The sequence below is a fragment of the Erinaceus europaeus genome, chromosome 18 (assembly GCF_950295315.1).
Source record: "Erinaceus europaeus chromosome 18, mEriEur2.1, whole genome shotgun sequence".
Taxonomy (NCBI): domain Eukaryota; kingdom Metazoa; phylum Chordata; class Mammalia; order Eulipotyphla; family Erinaceidae; genus Erinaceus; species Erinaceus europaeus.
This window is the reverse complement of record NC_080179.1, coordinates 11,411,030-11,417,255: the sequence shown is the minus strand read 5'-3', so window position 1 is coordinate 11,417,255 and position 6,226 is coordinate 11,411,030. Positions and strand designations below refer to the sequence as shown.

Sequence of the window (6,226 nt, the reverse complement as noted above, 5' to 3'; positions counted from 1 at the left end):
TTAATAAGATCTAAAGAAAACCATGTACTTCTTCCTTTAACTTCTATGTATCCATACAGGATGGGGGGGGTGTTATCTCCCCCATTGGTACAAGATAAGCACAAAGTTAAGGGAAAGTTTTGAAAACTAACTTTCCCACATTGAATGCAGAAATATCTTTGAGGGCTGAACCCCCCAAAGGAAAATGAAACTAAAGAAAAAATAGATAATTGAGACTATATCTAACGGACAGGATTTTACATAGCAAAGGAAGCCATCACATAAGTGAAAAGACAACCTACTAAGTGGGGGAAACTCTTTTCATGTCATATGCCACACAAGGGATCAGTATCCAACATACATAATGAGTTGTGCTGCTCAACAATCAACTCCAATGGCAGGCAATCTGAATAGACATTGTCTTCAAAGAAGACATAACTATGGGCATTAAGCACATAGAAAAATGCTCAACTTCACTTATTAGAAAAATGCAAGTAAAATCCAGATTGAAATATCACTTCATATCGATGCAAATTTCCTATACTGTAAGGACTAGAAACATTTGTATAAAGAGTGTAGAGAAAAGAAAAAGAGCTCTTGTAAACTGTTGCTGAAATGTTGCTGTGGCATCATTTTCAAATGACATTGAGATTTCCTGAAATACAAAATCTAGAAATATGATCAAACCCAGCAATGTAATTCCTAGGTGCTTATCCAAAAGAATAGGAAAATATTAATTTGACAAGATGTGTGTATGAATAGCATTATTCATAGTGGTAAAGGCATGGAAATAACACAAGTGACTATCAGTGATTGAGTGGAGAATATATGTACACACACACATTTAAAGGATGAAATTGCATCATGTCCTTTTGTAACAACACAAATGGGTGGAATTTATCTGGTATTAATAAGTCTTTATTAAGGAATTATGCCTTAAGGAAAAAAATCTAGAGTGACCTCAAAATTATTTGGAAATTTGCTCAGTGGGATTCACAGTTAAGACAGTTCCATCTTAATTATGAATTCCAAATTTGTCAGTCATAGACCTATTTTACACGTTTACTTCTTTGTGATAATCTTTATGTATGTAATTATTCTAGGGAGAATTTGCATGATGTAGTGGTCCTTTCTTGATTATTGCTTCTTCTCTGCTAAGCTCTTACTGGCTACTGAAGTAAGAGCTGGCAGAATGAAAATGCTGTCACTTTTATTGAAGGCATAGTTGTGTGATTTTGAGGGGGGTGTCTTATTACACCTAAAATTTTCTTTGCACTCGTTTTCATATGTACCATGTCAAGGTACCTCTTAATTGCTACTGAGATTGTGTGTTAATCTGGTTATCCTCTTCAGTAAGGGTTTTAGGAGATAAGCAAGTCAGTCAGTCTTTATTTTATGTACTTTGAGCAACTGTTTTATCAGCTGATGGACATATAGGTTCTTCATGTTTCATTCCTTCTCTGTTCAGTTATCACTTTCCAGTTCTTTTCTCCTAACTCATATACATATATGGAGAATACTAGCAAGGGTGCTGTTGTAGGAACATCCTAGAAAGGGAATAAAATGCTAGTCTCCTTTGCTTAGTGACATCCTTACCTCGGTAAGATTATCTCTTGGATCTCCCCCCCCCACCCTTCACCTTCCCCCCCACCCCGAGACTCTACAGACTTCCCTTCTAAAGATATCTAGTGTCTAAGGACTCCTATAATTTCCTCCTCCTTTTATTTTTATCTTTCTCACTTAGCTTTTAATATACACAATCTCATGGAAATGGGCTCCAGGGTAACCACTCAAGAGTGGAAAGTCTATTTGGTTGCTAATAATGAATTCAGAAGTGAATTTTTGTCTTTCCCCTTTGCTTTTGCTCACTGCAGAAATTTAGGTTCTCCATAATTAACGCTTTAATTCTAGATCTTAGTAACCTACTTCTTGTAAAACAGAAAAAAAAAAAAAGCCTCATTCTGTTAATTTTTAAATATTGTTGCTTTTACTTTCCAAAATTTGATTCCCAGGTCAGAATGATAAGATTTATTTCATAATAGTTCATCTTTCATAGAGTAGAAAGATTGAGGTAACCCAACAGGGACAAATTTCAAAATTTTCCTCAAATTGGAGCAACAATTAAAGTGATTTATTGAAGGAAAATTTATAACAAACAAACAAAAATTTAAACTCAGTTCTGTGTTTATTTTGGATAGAGGCAGAGAAAAATTGAGAGGAAAGCAGGGGATGGGGGTGGGGAATAGGGAGAGAACAAGAAAGAGTCTTGCACTCCTGCTTCACTGCTGTTGAAAAGTTCCCATCCAGGGGCCAGGAACCTTATGCACTGTGGTGTGTGCACTCAACTAGGTGTGCCACTGCCCAGACCCTTGCAATTTTTTTTTTTATTTAAATTAATTTAAGTAAAATTTGTTGAAGCAAGTTGTTAAAAAGAAACTAAGATATCCATTATCTGTTATAAGCTTTAAGTAATTTTTTTTTTAGTGGACCACAGGTGGGGCCAGCTTAACCTCAGCTCTTCCTTCTTCCAGGTAAAACAGTGGACTGGTTGGATGTATCACACTAAGGTAAAGGACTCTGAAGAAAGAGGACAGGGAGAAGGGTAGGGAGCAAAGAGGAGGAGTTTCAGGCCCTGATACATGGTGATAGACTGAATTTGGGAAGCAAGAGTGTTCTGAAGACATCTATCTTGATGAGATTAGAATCTTTACCCATGTGCCAACAACTGTACTTTACAACCATTAACCTATCAATAAAGAAAGGAAAAGAAAAAGAAATACAGGCACCATAACTATACAAGAAGGTACATACAGCTCTTGAGAGCAACAGAAGTTCTCCAGTGAACCAGGCTCCTTGATCCAGGAATCCACACAGGAGCTCATTCAGTTATTAAAATAGCAAAGACAAAGACGCAAGTTCATAGCTATAAGAAACCTTATCAGTGGTGGACTGCTTTTCTCTGATACGATTTTTCTTCAGCTGTTGAATTTACCAGAATACAAGGAAGCATTTTTCTAAATCTAAATAGCAACTTTCCAAAAGTTTGGGACCCTATTCACCTTTTCTATAAAAATTTAAAAACAAACAAACAAACAAACAAAAAAACCATACAAGACCAACAGAATGAATCATTGAAAAATACTGAATATATATATATGTGTATATATATATATATATATATATATATATGATGTGTATTCAGCTTTTTAAAAAGGCACAGGTTTATTTACTTTTGTGTGTGAAAAAGATAGTGAGAAGAAGAGAAATGAGGAGCCGTAGGCTTATGCAGTGCTAGAGGCTGAGCTGGAGACCTCACGCATGAAAGTCCTTTGCTCTACCCTCTGAATCACCTCTTCGTCAAGATATTTCTAAGTCTCCAGATGGCAAAAAAAAAAAAAAAAAAAAATTAGCCCACTTGGATAGTGTGCTGCTTTGTCATGTATACAACCCATGTTCCAGCCCAACCCTGCCATACTGAAGGAATTATGTAAAGAAGCCCAGTAGAGCTCCAAAGGGAGGGATGCAAGGAAAGAAGTAAGATTAAACTTCCCGGTTAAAATAATAATAATAAAAAAGAATTAAATGCAGTGGTGATCTAATAAAGTTGGATCCTGATAGGATAGGAAATGTGAGTGAGGCAGAGTAGAAGTGTAAAAGCTAAATCCTTACCACCACTAGAAAACACATTTATAAAATCTAATATGCTTTTATTAGTGATTTGATAATGGTTGACAAGAGTATAAGATTACAGGAGTAGTTTCACACCACACATACTAAAAAGTTCGATGTCTTCCTGCTCTCAACCCACTCTCTATTGTTCTCACAAAATCCTTTTTTTTTTCCTTTTCCCTCTAGGGTTATCACTGGGGCTCAGTATCTGTACTACGAATTCACTGCTCCTGGGTGCCTTTTTTTTTTTAATTTTCCATTTTATTGGATAGGACAGAGAGAAACTGAGAGAGGAAGGGAAATAGAGAAATAGACATTATCAGATCTGTTTCACCGCTTGTGGGGCTCAAACCGGGATCCTTGAGCAGGCCCTTGCGTTTCATACTTTGTATGCTTAACCTGGTGTGCCACACCTGGCACCCTATTCTCACAAAATCTTAGGAGCAGTTTAACTACACTATTTCCTTCTTCTTTTCTTTTTCTTCATATTTATTTTCCCTTCTGTTTCCTTTATTGTTTCTTATTGTTGTTGTAGTTATTACTGTTGTTGTTATTGATGTCGTTGTTAGATAGGACAGAGAGAAATGGAGAGAGGAGGAGAAGACAGAGAGGGGAGAGAAAGACAGACACCTGCAGACCAGCTTCACCGTCTGAAGCGACTCCCCTACAGGTGGGGAGCGGGGGCTCGAACCAGGATCCTTGAGCTTTGCGCCACGTGCATGCACTTAACCAGCTGCACCACGTGCGCTTAACCCGCTGCGTTACCACGACACCCTCTTCTTTCTTTCTTTCTTTCTTTTTTTGGCAAGTCCATGTGTTCCAGTTATCTATATTACACATATGAGCAAAACCATCTGGTTGTTGATTTTCACCTAATTACTTACTCCACTAGGCATAATTTCGTCAAGTTCCATCCATTTTGTCCCAAAAGATACAATAGCCTCTTTTTTTTTTTTTTTTTTGTAGTATTCCATTGAATGTATATCTCATCCCTTCTGTATCCAGTCATTTTTCCATGGACATTTTGGCTGCTTCTATTACTATTTCTTGACTGTTGTGACTAGTGTAGCTATTCACATAAAACATAGTGTTGTGTATATTCCTTCAAATGAGTGTTCTCATACCCTTTCAGTGGATGTCTAGGAATGGTTTTGCTAGATCATAGGTATTTCCATGTTCATTTGATGATTAATCACCATGCTATTTTTCCACTGGGATTCACTGATCTGAAATCACAACAGAGTTCCTTTCTCTCACATCCTTGACAACACTTGTCATCTCTTGATTTGTTCCTGTGACTTATTCTCACAAAGATAAGGTAAAATCTCAATATGACTTTGATTTGCATTTCTCTAATGGCGAAGGAAGTGGGGCATTTGTTCATGACTGTCGCCCGTATGTGTACTCTGTGTACAAAACAGTCTGTTTAGATCTTTTGTCCATTTTAATTTAGTTATTTGTTTTTGGTTACTGAGGTGTGTGATTTCTTTATATATCAATATGTTTGATATCAATTGCTTCTCAGATGTGTGATATGCCAGTAGCTTCTCTCAGTTGCCAGTCTGCCTGTTTGTTCTTGAGATTTTTTTTTTAATGAGTAGAAGATTTTAATTGTGATGTAGTTCCACTTAATCTTGCTTTAGTTTCTCTTGCCCATGGGGTTGAAACTCCAAACTCCTAGAGGAATCTCTAGGCTATTTTTGATAGGGATAAAAATATGGAATTCTTGATAAATTTGTGTGTTACCCTTGAGCAGGGGTCATATTAATCTTCTGTGTATTTTCCAAATATTAATATATGTACTGTCTAAGCAAATACTATTGGAACATGTTTTTATGACAACTAGCAATATAGCTGTGATAAAAGTAAAATAAAAAATAAGTATAGTAAAATAATTAAAGAGATATTGGGCATTTTACAAGGAGGACAGATAGTCCAATTTTTTCCCTCTTCTATGATAATGGCATTTTCAACTGATATCCTAGTGTCTCAGAACAAAGATAATGTTTTATTTATTTATTTACTTATCTGCCTCCAGGGTTATCACTGGGGCTCAGTGCCAGCACTATAAATCCTCTGCTCCTGAAGGCTATTTTCCTCATTTTGTTGCTCTTGTTGTTGTCATTGTTGTGGCTATTATTGTTATAACTATTGTTGTTGGATAGGACAGAGAGAAATCGAGAGAGGAGGGGAAGGCAGAGAGGAGAGAAAGATAGACACCTGCAGACCTGCTTCACCACCTGAGAATCGACCCCGCCGCAGATGGGGACTGGAGGCTGGAACCCGGATCCTTATGCCAGTCCTTGAGCTTTGCACCATGTTTGCTTAATCTGCTGTGCTACTGCCCAGCCCCCAAAGATAATATTTGTAGGGCTCCTATACACAAGTCCAATGAATAGCCATAGTCATATGACTTCTCTCATCAATAAAATATAAAAAAAAAAAGTGTGTCCTGAAACCCTATTTCCCCCGCCCCACTAGGGAAAGAGAGAAACAGGTTGGGAGTATGGATTCACCTGCCAAAGCCCATATTCAGTGGGGGAGCAATTACAGAAGCCAGACCTTCCACCTTCTGCAT

At 37.2% G+C, this 6,226-nt stretch overlaps 1 non-coding gene across 1 annotated transcript; it reads right to left on the bottom strand.

Annotated features, from left to right (window-relative positions):
* Positions 1–5,359: 5,359 nt before the first annotated feature.
* LOC132534512 (U6 spliceosomal RNA) lies at positions 5,360–5,466 on the bottom strand. Its single transcript, XR_009546220.1, has one exon. It is a non-coding gene; the product is annotated as a U6 spliceosomal RNA (small nuclear RNA).
* Between the last annotated feature and the right edge of the window lie 760 nt (positions 5,467–6,226).